Source organism: Barbus barbus, assembly GCF_936440315.1.
Source record: "Barbus barbus genome assembly, chromosome: 6".
NCBI lineage: Eukaryota > Metazoa > Chordata > Actinopteri > Cypriniformes > Cyprinidae > Barbus > Barbus barbus.
Genome location: NC_136734.1, coordinates 7925786 through 7941116, shown reverse-complemented (window position 1 = coordinate 7941116; position 15331 = coordinate 7925786).

Genomic DNA, 15331 nt, shown 5'->3' with positions numbered 1-15331 from the left:
TACGAGTGTGGACTGAATGGGGGGCAACAACTGGAAAATGCCAGTATTCTTAGGGTAACAGCTTGCAGCAACATACTGGAAAAAATAAAAGAACTATGAACTAGTTCATTTTGGAACCTGCGAACTTAGTTCCAAAAATTTGAATTATGAACTATGAACTGAACTAGTTTATTTTAAAATGTGTGAACTGAACTTTGAACTAGTTCATGTAGAAAATGAACTTTCCCAACACTGCTTACCCACTTCCCTGACCACTCGCTCTGTGTTTTTTACATCGCCAACCTGAGCGAGCGGTGTAAGGCACGCCTGCCAGCGAACGGTCCCAAGGAGAATTTCGCCGCTTGTGTGGAGTGGGTGCTGGAGAATAATGGACTGTTTTTCTCCATCGGTCCTGCTGAGGACAGCTCCAGCCCCACTCCCGATCCAGAGCCCAGCCTGCCCTCACATCTCGCTGCACGGAGTGTTCGCCAGAGCCCACCGCAGCCGCAGAGCACGAGCCGGCCGCGATTATAGAGCCAATTCTACTTAAAGTGACAGAGCCACTCATCGCCCCGGAGCCTGAACTCAATGCGACTGACCAGGTGTGTGAGCCAGCAACATCGTGCATCGTGGGAATTATAGCGGAGATCGAGGGAATGGAGTAAATCCCTGCCCACACTCCCACCACTTAGGGTGAGCTGTTACTGGACTCTGAGCTGTTGGACTGTTTGTGTGAGGAGGATTTCTGGCTTCTCCCTTCCCCGTTGCTCCCATCCACCTCCCCATGCTCTCCAGAGCCCCTGCTGGTTCCGTCCTGTACTCCTTCCTCAGCCAGCTCCTCGAAGAATGTCTTAAGGAGGTTCCCTCCCAGCCTCCCTTTCCCTCCTCCTCTGTACCAGCCATCAGCCCTCTCTCAGCTGCCTCAGGAAGGCCCCTCAGCTCACCCTCAGCACGCCATGTCCGGTGGGTCGGTTGCGCTTCGGGACTTCCTGCGACCAGCTACCTTGGGGTTGGAGGATCCCCAGTCTTCGCCTCCAGCCTTCGAGACCCGGACTCCACCTCGGTCCTCCAACCCATCGGCTCCACCTTGGCTCTTGGCTTCCTCGTCTCCACCATGGCCCCTCATTCCACAAGCTCCGCCGGGCTCCCTCATCCCTCCGGCTCCGCCTTGGTCAGTCGTCCCCCTGCCTACTCCACGGAACTCCTCTCTTCCAGCTCTGCTTCATCATCTCCCTCGTTCCTCTGGCTCCGGTCTAAGACTTTTAGTTGAATCCGCGACCCTCTGTGATTCATATAATGGCAGTCCAAGGGAGCCATCTCTTTGAGAGTAAAAAAATATATATACAGACAAAACAAACTTAATACCCGTTGGCTGATGATGATACATTGAGGTCTTATGATGCCAAACAATCAATTTGTGCAAGAAACTGAACATTATTTATAACATTTTTACCTCAAATTGGCAGCGTATGGAAACAGCCCTGAGAACAATCATTTAGTCATTCAACTGGTCAACTGGTCAATCAACAATCATTCAACTGGTGAGCATTGTAGCCAATCACAGACATGTTTGCAACTTCTGGCATGCAAATGGCCACATTTGTGAGCAACTTCTGGCATGTGAATGGCCACATTTGTGAGCAACAGATGCAAATGGATGATCAGAAATGCATCTGATTGGCCATATGCATTTCAGAAGCAAAGATCATGTCTGTGATTGGATACAGTGTTCACCAGTTCAACGTAAATGCTTGCTCTCAGGACAATATGCACACACAGTGAATTTGAGGTAAATAATGTTCAATTGCTTGCACAGATCGATCATTTTGCTTCATAAGACCTCAATGTATCGTCATGAGCAATGGGTATTAATTTTTTGTCTGAATATGTTTTTGGACTCTCAAAGAATTGAAAATGTAAAGCGGTCTTCAGTACCACGGATTTTGAAGTGCAAACGGGTGTCAGATGAGTATGATACAGATGAAATCCCAGCTGAACGAAGGGCAGCTGTTCAGGACACATATGGCTGCATACAGTGGGACATGAAATTCATGCCAGTGAGTGAGACACTGGAAAGTCAACAGGAGAAAAAAGACAAACTGAAGGTGCTCAGTGAACAGGCAACCATCAGTCCAGAGGAGGTAAAAACTCTTATGAAGTGCACATACTTTTCCCAGCGTGAAGCAATAAACAGTGGAACAGATCTGCAATCACTCATGGAAGAGTGGCCTTTTTTGTTTAAGGAGATTGGCATGATGGTTCACGTTCATGACCTTACTGGTGTATCACTAAAAGAGACTTGTGTTCTGGACTTCATGAGAGTTGTTTGTGCAGACAAGAGCAAACAAGTTTTGCAGGCTGTCACAAAGCTGAAAATTTTGAGAGGACAGTTGGAGGGCTGCTCAGAAGATGTTAAGGATCTGGTGCTCCTCCTACTGTCCTATTTTAATGAAAAAGAGGAGAACCTCTTCTACTATGTTGAAGAAACTTGTACGGCAAAGGAAGTACAAGTGGAAAGCTTGCCTGTGACACCATGTGTCATTGTATGTGGTAAGATCATCTGTTTTACTGAAGGAGCTTGCGCTCATGTAAGAAAATATTATATATATATTGGCTGGTGTTGTTATTTGCTTACTGTATCTTCTTGCAACTACTAGAAACACAGTGAAAAAAGACCAGGATTGCAGCACCAGGCCTTGCGTGGAATCAAACTTTGGTCGCTGCAATATGTGTTGTGTTCTACCAGGTGAGCCATTTGTGAGGCAAAGCTGTTTGTTTTTCACTGAATATAGCCATGTATTTATTACATGTAATTTATAAACTGTGCATTTAGAAGATTGAAAGACATGCTTGAAACAAATTAGCCTTATTTAGGACAATGTATTTTGTTTTATCTCTTCTTTCTTACGTCTACAAGAGGTTGTACGTGACATGGTCCTCATCAATTTCTTTTTCCTGCAAGTCTCCTTTTGGATTAGATACCTTTATAAATAGCGGTAAGTTGTACTATTCAGCGTACATTAATGACTTCTTTACCAAACAATTTTTAAGTACTACTAAATCATTTAACCCTTTCCTTAACAAAGTCTCTAATTTTTCTTAAGCTTTATCAACACTGAGCTTCAATGAGTACATTTGATTTATATGATTTAAACTGGGACTGCCCTGCATCAATAATTGTCAGATCATACGTTACCTTTTGGTCACTTGCTCATCTATTGTAACTCTATTGTCATTGATATGGACAAAATTGCTGTACTACAATTTTCAGTCTTTCATTGCAATCACAATCTTTTCATAATATTCCAAATTATATTTACTCAGTCTCATGTTGTTGCGGGTCAAGCATGCATTTGCGTGTTTACAACAGTGTGTGATGTAAAACTGTTTATCATGAGGAAACATTGTGTACATTATTTAGTAAAACAAGGAAACAATGTGAGACTGACTGGCCGATCACCGGTCCAGTCGAAGCATGCTGAAAATTGTCTGATTCTGGTCCCTAGCCGGTCAGTTGGTGTATTTATTATTATTATTACTGTTATAATTTTAATTTTTTTTGGCTTGCAGAGAGGATCATGTCAGAGCACAATCTGTTGGCAATTTATGATTCTTCAAGAAGAAACAATGACAACACCTGCTCAAAATTCCAGTTTTCAGAACAGTGTTACCTGTCTGAAAGAGCCTCTGTCCCACCTCTCTTCAGTAAAGTCTGGAGCCAGTAATTCAGACACCAGTCTCAAGGATAATTATTGGTAAGTAGTGGTAGTTCAGTAAATTTTCACCACCTTTATGCATTTGGCTAGTAACTGGTATCGTCTGATGATTTGTAACACATATGATGATTGTCGGATTGCTTGAGTGGAGGCAACTGTGTATTTAGGCTGCAAGCTGACAGATGTGAAACAAATGCTTGTGATTACCTAGGTGCTGAGATGTCTTTCAATCTTTTGCCCTGATACTCTATTGATTGTCAGAGTGGCCAGTGTTGTTTGTTTTTGTGTGGTTCATTGGAATTCAGTTTAACAAAAGAATACTTATGTCTTTGTAGGCATAATGCTCATGGACCGTATTAATCTAACTTGTCTTTGTGTCTGTTTCCTGCAGAGAGATTATGCTGGTCCACAGTGACTACATGTGAGTCCTCAGGTAGTACACGTAACAATGCAAGCTTTACGTTTCCAGTTTCTCGAACCAACTCAGTCCCATATCTTCAGTCAAGTGTGGACTTGTTACTATTGTTCAACCAGAGCAAGTTGCTCTGATTGATGTTTATTCCACCGTTGGTTATCCTTAATTTATTATGGACACATGCAGTTTTTCTTTGTGAGTATACTGGACAAGTTATTGGATCAGCTCAAACTATTATAACAGAAAACTCTTTCTTTAAAGTCTGTTAATGATAGTCTGTACCTTGATTTACAATGGGTGATATTTAATAATTAATTTAGTAATTTAAAATAACCTGACTGACTGTTGACTTAAAATCTATGGCAGCGAACTGTAATGCCTTATGTGTTATACTGTAATTTTTGCGGTGAGATTCTGGCAACCACAGCTGCCGGTAATTTTCTGTAAAATTGAACTTTACAATAAAATACTATATTATTTCATACCGTTGTATTGTATTTATTTACAGAGATAGACTGTATGTAGGTTTAAAGTATATTTGTTATTTGTTAAAGTAGTTTACAGTAAAACAAGCTAACATCTATAGCTGCTATTTTTAAAGTAAATTGCTGTAAACAGGTTTACATTATATCTGTTTTATTTAAGAGTAATGTACCGTAAACAACAAACAACTCTCAACTGTAAAATTTACAGTTGCCAAAAAGCATTCTGTAAAGTGTTACACATTGTCACCATATAATTTACAGTGAAATTCTGGCAACCACAGCTGCCGGTATTTTACCGTATTTTACACAATTTTGTTTTACAGTGTATAACTATCCATACTCGATCTATCTGTCTGAGATCGAGTATGGATAGTTAATGCTTCTCTATGTCGTCATCCTCCTCAATTTGGGGCTTGACATTAAGCATTCTCATGTGGATGTCCTTCAGACAAGTACATTTGTGATGTACTTGTCTGAGTATAAAAGTTACTTGCCCGGAGATAATTTTTTGTTTTAAATTGAGTTATAAATATAATTATGTATTGGATTGGATTGGATTGGATTCAATTTATTGTCATTGCACATGTAGGTACAAGGCAACGAAATGCAATAGAGAAGAAGAAATACAGCATAACATGAGGAAAGAGAGGAGAAAAAAAAGTGTCCTCGCACTGCGTTCTTGGAAGAGAACGCAGCGCGAGAACAGACAAAAAACCTCAGCATAAAGCACAGTCAACACAGGAACATAACTTGCATAGTAATCCTAGTTCAGACGAAACAGCCATCCGGCCAGCCGCCATTACAGCGCAAACCCACGGACCCGTTAACGCCTGACAGGATGAAGCGACGAAGGCGTGGGATGGGGTTAGGGAGGTGTATGAGTGTGTGTATGTGTAAGTTCGTGTGAGTTCGTATGCCTTGAAATCCGTTTCGCCAGCACTCCAAACCAGTCGACTCAGTTCGCAGGTTGTGATGCGACATAGCAATTGCCATGGAAACGTCCTTGGACAGAGCACAAGTGCCCGACAATAACAAGGTGTTTTTGGGAGGAGGGAATGGAAGAAAGAGCGTCTCCCTGCAGTATTCACCGGAGAGTTGATACCAGAGCGGCCTTGCCAAGCCGTTCTGTTGTGGGAAGCCGGAAAGAGATAAGATTGTTTTGTCTTAGTGCGAACAGCTGTCTTCCAGTTTCACAGCTATTCTCATTGTCCATTCTGATCTCCATGTCCGTCGATTTTTCTTTCCAAAGCCGAGAGCTTAGCCGTGATTGAATCCATATTGCGGTTAATCGCCTCAGTCTCCGAGGCGACCGCTCTGCCCACAGACTCCATCATGACGGGCAGCCGTGAGAGGTTTTGGACAGCCAGTCCCGTCTCCTTAATTTTCTGATAATTTAGGGCAACGCCTAATCCAAATAGCAGAAACCCAGTTATCATTGTTCCGAATAAGAAGATGTCTTCAATGTCCTCCACGGAGAGAGCCGCCAGACACACGATCCGCCATCTCTCCCATGCGTCCATCGTGTAGCCAGCAGCAAACGTCCCAGCGGGACATTCCGGTTCTCCAGATCCCGCTTTCCTAGTCGAGAAGATGGTGTCAATTGCATTTAGAGACCAGTTGAAAGTCATGCTCATCACAAAACTGTGCTCATCACATATGTCAGCGGGTTATTGTCAGTGTAAAACAGTATAAAACAGGTAGTCCCTAAATTTTTCGCATACAGCCCACTTTAACGCCAGGAACTCAAGTTTGAAACTGTGTAACCGATAGTTCTTCTCAGTGGTCGTCAGTGTTCTTGATCCATATCCGATAACCCTCAACTTTCCCTCCTGTCACTGCTACAAGATAGCCCCCAGGCCCTCCTCTTATGCGTCAGTATGGAGTGTAAAAGGTAGGTTGAAATCTGGATATGCCAACACTGGTTCTTTTAGCATACCAATTAGCCTCTCCAAGGTCTGCTGGTGCTCTCTGGTCCACTCCACTGGAGACTTTGAGGGCACTTGTGGTCCTTTAGCTTTCCTCCGGGTATGCACATTTTGGTCAGCCCCTGTTTTTTTTCTGCAGCAATTCATACAGGGGTTTTGCAACTCTGCAAGTCCTGGATAAATGTTTGGTAATAGCTGAGGAAATCCAGTAGTCTTCGTACATCCCCCACTGTCTGAGGTGTAAGAAGAACTGGTCTTATTATAAAACGCACACACCACACTCCAGACATGTTGGCGCCGGCTGAAATAAACATCTAATATCCAGGAGACCCCTAAAACCCAGGATATACGTGAAGGAGTAGCAGCTGAAGGTCTCTCGAGAATAGACTGCTTGGTTATCATAAACCAAGTTGGACAGAGAAAAACTGAAATGAAAAACTGGATGACTTTGAAAAAAAACTGAAAACACTCCCTAGTCTCTTCCCATTAAAGTCTGCAGTAACTCACTTAGAAAGTAATCTTGAAGATTTTACGATCTCGCGTTTTGCCCAAGAAAGGAATGCGCCTGTTTGTTTGCTCCGGCTATCGAAACAGACAAAGAGAGCCACAGCTTGGCTTAAGGATATTGTGTGTTTAAAAGGGAACAAAAGTTATACTGGTTTCTGCGACTGAAATTATACTCTGAAACAAAAACACTATATACCATAGAGTTACAACATATATATTAAAGGATGTTTTTGTTTGTGACATTTATAAGCTTGTTGTGTTATTTTGAACTTATGTAATCTTTTTCCAGAATGTATTCCTGATCACTAGTTGTTCATTTTCACATGATTGATGTGGTGATTGAGAATTAAGGATTGTTTCATCTATGGCTTTAACCACGTAATGAATACAAAGGATATATGTATTTTTGTGCACATCAAAATATAAGTGTTTGGTTTCATCAGAAAGCTAATCTCATGAATAATATTATGATGAATGAGAATGATCTTTTCTCTGCAAGGTATCATCATAATATGAATGGAAATCTGCCGTTAATAAGTTTCATGTGATTAAATAACTGAACGGACAATTTATGCATAGAAGACAGGCAGCTATGCAGGGCGGGGCTCCGCCCCACAGAAACAATTGCGATTGGATCAAACGCCCCACAGAAACACTTGCGATTGGATCAGGCACCCATGGGCGGATCCCAAATTGGCCCGTTAAAATCAGATGCACAACTGAAAGTTAGTGGGGAGTTGAAAACTGAAAAGGAAGGGCTCACGCACGCCTCGCTCATCTCTCGTTCTGCTCACGCGCTGCAGAGCGCTTCTGGCCACTAACATCACGGCGGAGCATTGCAATCAAGATCAAGACTCAGTTAAACTTTGAGAGAAACCAACATCTGAAGCTAAGAACTAAGAAAGTCTTCCTGAGAGCGTTGTTCAGTCATCACGAAGCCATCCAACCACTGAAGAGTAATCCCGTGACGACGAACTACGAGCAGCCAATCCGCGCACGGTCCGTCGCGAACCCGGAAAGAACGATCTCGACTGAGAGTCAGGTTTTCAACAAAGACGTCTTCAACCGAAAAGACTGAGTTCGATCGGAAACAACTGAAGAAACAGGCTAGCAAAATCTCTTTAATTGGCTGAAACTGGGATATCTATCTGTTAAGAGTAAAGATAAAAAAATTCTCTGTCTATGAGTTCCCTCAGGTCGAAACGAGCATTAAGTTAGAACCTAAGACTCTCTTCAGATCAGAACAACTCATTGCAACGAATGTGTGTGTTTATGTCTTTTGTTTTGTGTTGTCTAGTCAGTAGTGTGTTAGAGTAGTGAATAAACTTTGATTTTATTAAGAAACCTCTTGTCAGTGCTAAGTGATTTTGCAGATCATAATTATTTGCCAAAGATCGCGTTTACCTACGCTCAGCTAAGAAATAGATAACTAAAGTTAACTATTTGGTTTATTTTATCGTTGGCCACGAATGAGATAAATACAATGGTTAAGAAATAACGTGCTGATTTTACTACTTGCTGGACAAGTCGTTAATAAGGTATCGTTAACCTGGTATAAGTTGGACATTCTGATTAATAGCAATTAATCATTTGACCATCGACTTGTAAGAGTGATTCCCTAAAAGCAAAAATAAATAATGAATAACAATGTGGGATATTAATAATTCCTACAGAGGCGTCTTGCGAGTCAGAGATTGTACAGCTTCTAAGTCCCTTGGATCCACACGTACATCTTAAGATGACACCAGGCGCCCCACATATCTGACCTCTCGCTGAAACATCTCACATTTTTTGGGTTTCAACTTCACCCCGTGGTGCTGAAGGGCTCTTAATACTCTCCTGAGGCTTTCAACGTGTTCGACGAAGGACATTGCATAACACAGGACATCATCTAGGTATGGTATACAGCATTCATCCCTCAATGAATCGAGTATCTCCTCCATGCTACATTGAAAAGCAGCAGGCACATTTGACAGGCAAAATGGAATCCTGACCCACTCATACAGCCCCCATGGTGTACTGAATGCAGTCACATGTCTGGACCCTTCAGCAATAAAGCCCTGGTGGTAAGCTTTACCCTGGTCCAAGATACTAAACCAAGAATATCCCCCAAGCATATCAATTAACTCCTGTATTCTAGGTAACGGGTGTCAGTCAGGAATGGTCTTTTTATTCAGGAGACAGTAGTCCACGCAAAGCCATAGTTTTCCATCCTTCTTCCTGACGCAAACCACTAGAGCAGCATATGCCGATTTAGACGTGACAAATCCACCCTTTCGCTAGAAGATCTTGTACATAGCCTTTTACTTCACTGAACAGTGGTTTTGGCACAGCAGAATAAGCTCTTTGGACAGGGATTTTATCCTGAAGGATAATGGACATCTGTAGACTGGGAATGCATCCGATATCATCGTCACCCTTACTGAAGACACCTGACTCCTCATACAACATTTTCTGTACGACTTCACGTTGACTCTCGCTCAGATGTCCTAATTCGACAGGAGGATGCCACAAGGTAGTGTTGATCTCTCCCTCTTTTGTTGTTGCAGTCTGGATACTCGCTGTATGGCTTGCTTCACTTGTTTTCCCAGAATCCACTATTTTTTTTAATTCACTGTATTGTTCCAAGGACTGTGCCCTGCAGTAGAGTTACGTCACAGCCTGTATGATTCCCGACATTAACAGCATAGACCTCCTACATAGGATCCCCATTAACACCATAGACCTCCAGGTAATTTTCATACCCCAGTAGGTCTCGCAGTGGCCTCACCTCAACACTTGGTAGGTATCTCTCTTTCCACACTCTATCTACCATGCTGACCTGAGCCCCTGTGTCCAGCAGTGCCCTCACTGGGTCCATTCAAGTTACACTGGGTAAGTGCTTTTCTTCCAATTAGTTTAATTATTTTGTCGCCTTTTGTCTGGTAGGTATCAGGAATTTTGGCTCCTTGACCCTTATACTCTGTTTTTGTGCTTGATAATTCAGTTCCTTTTGTCCGATTAGTGAGTCTTTGATCTATAATTTTCCTTCCCCTCGGCCTGGCCAGTGCTGAGCAGGTTGCATCATTTTGGGACATTCGCTTTGCGGTCACTGGTTGTCCCACTGCAGTGGCCGGATCTCGTTTCCCTGCCACTGAGGTTGTCTCAAACATCCAAACATCTCATTATTATCACTGGTGTTTTTCTTGACATGTCTAAGGATGGCCTCATCAGTCACATTATTAGCGGTAAGCAGGGGCTTCAGTTCACTGCGAATATCTTTGTATCGATGACTCATGCCCTGGTACACTGTATGTAAAAACACATCTTGCACAGTATCTGCATTATATTTTCTGTCTTGTCTTGCTGAAAAAAGTATCTTCTGCTTCAGTATCTTCAGTATCTTCTGATATTTATTTAATAAATAAATAAATAACAACAGGCTTGGTTAAAAATAGTAAGTTTACAGAATTATATCACAATGTATACATCACTTGAATCGTCTCTGTGCCACGCACAACACTTTTAACAACTAACACGCCAGATTTTCAAAATGTATATCTATTTCAAAACTATATCAGAACATACACTTCCCTTTAACTAATATTATGCTATTTGTACAAACACTTAAATAATTTTACCTGTAAACACAGGAAACAAAGAAAAGAAACGGGAGTTGCGTCTGAGTTGCGTCTTAATTTTGAATACAGTCACAGGCACTCTGCTTTGGGGCATGCTTAATGCCATTAAGCTGTTGAACTGTATTCACACTACAGCATACTTTTTCGTACCTTACTGCTTACCTGTTTTCACAGGCAACAGTGGAGCATAACAATGTAAACCTTTACCAGCCTTTTTTTTTATTTTTTTTTTTTACCAGTTTCAGATGTATTTCTCCCATTGATTTTCTCCACTAGCATTTAAAAAAGACTTGAACCAAACCAAACAGCTGCAAGATGAATCACCACATAACATTTCATTTGACATAATTTGAAGCTCAGAAAAGTAACAAGATTGTGTATTTAACATATTGTGACAGGTAGAAATATGCATGTCTCAAAACAAGTGAGTTCCATGTTTACCCCTGAAGTGACCCACTTTTTTTAATGCAGTAACGGTGAATGCAACACATGCTGTGATGATGGGAAAGTGGCGAGTCAGGTTTGTAGCTTCATGGGTTCTGTGTTGCAAGTACCTTAGCAATTTCTCCCCAATTCACACCTGTGATCTCCAATCATAAATGACTTTACCATTAATGAGATGGAATTATGTGATTATTGTTAATTAGTGCCATGAGGTTAAACACTGGGGATTCATTAGTTTGAAATAACTTCATGCAAATACTTTCACTTTAGACTATTCAGTTTCATGCGATGTCAAGTTATACAGTACTTCTGATATTCATTTAGCTTCTCTAGATCATTATTCATATATTTCAGTTTAGAGGTTAAATCAGAATCACTGGGCCCCTATTATCTTTCTTGATACTTTCTATTAAACTTGCTCTATCTTTCCTTTTCAGCTACAGCTGGAATCATGTACACAGTTTCAAGTTGCTTTTAAATGTTTGTGTGATCCCCAATCCGAGCATTTAGAGAGACCCTACACTGCAATTATATCTTGAGCTACATTATATTATATTTGGATATATTTTCATATGTCATGTTGCTTCTTTCGAATGCAAATGCTGATTAGCTAAATCTGTAAGACCTCTTTCCAGCACTATTTCACCTCTTTTTAAAGTCTGTTAGAAGGATGTGTAGCCCAACAAATGTGCCCACAATTATTTGGGAAGCAATTAGGAACCTCTATCTTTAAAAACAATCAATCATTAATGCTGGTTAGAGTTTGCAGGCTTCAAAGGATTTTCTCATTAATAATGTAATATTGGTGTGCCTGATTAGTATGACAGTATGGAGATCAAGCTCCATCAAGCTACAAATTCTAGGTTCTAGAAATTACCTAACAAAATTAATATGCAAAACACCCTACTAGAGGACAAAGGGTTGTAAACTATGGTTTAAAAAGTTTTAAATATGGATATTTTCCTTACACAAATACATCGATTCACTTCAGAAGGCTATGGTGACTAGTGAGGCTGAAATTCTTCTGGAACTGATGGGGGCAGGCAGAGCATTTTTTCAAGAAGAAGAACTACACGTGGAAGACGGCAACCATATGAATAGGATTGTGTGATATTTAACTCCATATGAGAGCGTGCAGCTCTGAAAGCACGAGCGCTGTGAATGATCTCTCTCACACACACACACACACACACACACACACAAACGTTGCGTGAATTGTTGCGTGTTTATTTTAACAATTCAATTCCGATAATGCTCACAAATCTGTGTTTTTATAACAGTAAAACAGTTTATTTTTTAGTGAAGTCGCACTGTTATCTTGAGTCATGTTTATCAAAAAACACTGATAAAAGCATATATACCCCCACGTTATTGGTAGTTAGTAGCTTACATGTTTTTGTTGAACTTTATTCTTGAACAGATGGCGCTGTATTAAGCAGTATATAAAAAGTGTTTCTGTTGCTCATAAAAACATTTGTGTATTTGACAAATATTGCATTTAATTCACTTTATCTATGATAAGAGTATGCAAACATCATGAGAGCATCACTACCGCGAGTAGAAAACGTCTGACTTGAAGTCTCCACTTTTAATTCCGCCTCGACTGCAAACGGCTACTCTCGCCAGCCGGTGGCAGGCTAGGATAGTTATTGAACAAGCCTATTGTCTAGTCGAGTATTGTCCCTGTATCAAGTCAAATCAAGCCACGTCTTTATTTGTTTGTATTTTGGATATCACTTTGGACTGCACATGGGTTCTTAAACTCACTTCCAGTGGAATATTATTACAGTGTCATGTATTTTTAGTGGTACCGGAATGATTAGATTTTTGGTATCGTGACATCCCTACTTCAAAATGGAGCCAGCACATTTTTAATTTAACTCCCATTGTATTTGTCTGAAAGAAGAAAGCCATTTACACCTAGGATGGCTTGAGGGCGAGTAAATCATGGCGTAATTTTCATTTATGAGTGAGCTATCCCTTTAAGTGAGCCCATATTCACGCTCTCACTCACACACCCACCCTATGTTGCAGGCCTGGGCCCGTATTCCTAAAGATTCTAAGAATCCTTTTAGAGAGCTCCTAATTTAGCTTAAAATTATTTCTAACTAGGAGTCTTAGCTTAAAAGTGTTCCAGGACCAATCTGAGAGCAACTCTGAGCGAGGAAAAGACAAAAACTTTTGTCTTAGTGAGGAGGCGGGGCTGACCCCATTGTGATTGGTTGGTTGTCCAAGAAGGAAATAAAAGAGCGCTTTTAAGAGTAAGGTTTATTATAAAGGTCTCTGCACACTGAGTCCGAAATTTTCGCATGCGTTTTTTCACAATCGCAATCTTAAAAATTCGTCACGCACAGAGACCTTGCACACTGAGTCCGATGCGTTTTAATTAATCCGTTGCGAAAAAATTCGCAAAACTATACAAAATGTCTTTAAGTAGTGAGGATGATTTTGTTGTCCTCTCTCTTTTTAAAAAAAGAAAAAGGAAATATTGGGTCCATCCAATCCTTAGATTGCGCAGAGAGGAAGGTTCCACCTCTTTATCAAAGAGCTGCGGGATTATCTCGAGAGATTCAAAGTTTATTTCAGGATGTCAATGCCTCAGTTTGATACTTTGCTAGTGATACTGAATCCACATAATAAAAAGACCACCAATTTCCGTGAACCAATTTATCCTGAACAGAGACTGTCTGAGGTATGGACACACACACACACACACACCGAACTGCGGCATCGGAAAGGTGCGCGCCAGGCATAAAAAATAGGCTACAGCAGTTCTTTATATTCTGTATTCCACAATTTGTTTGTCATAAAGTGCGCTGTGCTGCAAGACGAAGTGTATTAATTTGTCTGACACTATTTTGGATTTTGGCTTTCGCTTGTACGGTGGCTCTGAATTGTCAAAACACCTTCTCAAAGCATCTCAAAATGCTTTATACGGATGCGAATAATGCAAAAAATTGAACCCGATCCGAATTTTTTTTTGACGGACGAAAATTTCGGAGGCAGTGTGCAAACGTGATTAACAAAACGTGAGGTCGTATTTATTTTTCAACGTGCGAAAATTTCGGACGAAAAATTCGGACTCAGTGTGCAATGGCCTTAAGCCTTCATTTTGAAATTACAGGCATCATTTTCCTGTTTTACTGTACTCTCTCTCGCTCTTGCTCTTGCTCTCGCTCACACACACACACACATACACACACACACACACACACACACACACACACACATATATTATATATATCAAGCATAACTCTGATGTACTTACACAGGCCCCAATTTTAACATAGCTAGTAATTGTTACAGGGTTACATAAACAATACTCAAAGATGGTAAGTTATGTTGTTAGTAGTGTTTTCATTTGAGAGAACACTCATTTTGAGCTCTGATGCATTGATGAAAAAAAATCACAACATCCTTAAGAGTTTGTGAATCTTTAAACCAAACCAAAACAAAAAAGGGGAGTATATATACAGGGGAGTATATATTTGCTCAGCACACCGAGGCAGCCTTTGTGTGAAGACTGACGAGTGTAAAGACCATCAACTCTACCTGTGTGACTACACCGAGCAAGGACACAGACAAGGCACCTGAGTATTGTTTTCTTCCCCTTTCTTTACTTTTTGTATAACTTGTTCTCATCTACTTCTAATTGTACTCAATATGTGCTTTCAAATCTCTACTATTACTACTAACACTTGCTACTGGGGTTCCTCAAGGCTCAGTGCTTGGACCACTTCTCTTCTCCATCTACATGTCATCTTTACGATCTGTCATTCAGAAGCATGGCTTTTCCTATCATTGCTATGCTGATGACACTCAACTCTACTTCTCATTCCAACCAGATGATCCAACAGTAGCTGTTCGCATTGCATCCTGTCTGATAGTCATTTCTGGCTGGATGAATGTTCGTCACCTTCAACTCAACCTTGCTAAGATAGAACTGCTCGTGGTCTCAGCCAACCCAGCACTTCATCACAACCTCGCTACAGAGATAGGTTTGTTAACCATAACTCCTTCCAGGACAGCCAGGAACCTTGGAGTTGTGATGGATGATCAGCTTCACAGCTTCACAGACCATATTGCTACAATGGCCCGGTCTTGCAGGTTTGCCTTATACAACATTAGGAAGATTAGACCCTTCCTAACAGAGCAGACCGCACAAGTCCTTGTCCAAGCTCTTGTTCTCTCCAGACTGGACTATTGTAATGCTCTCTTGGCGGGCCTTCCTGCATGTACT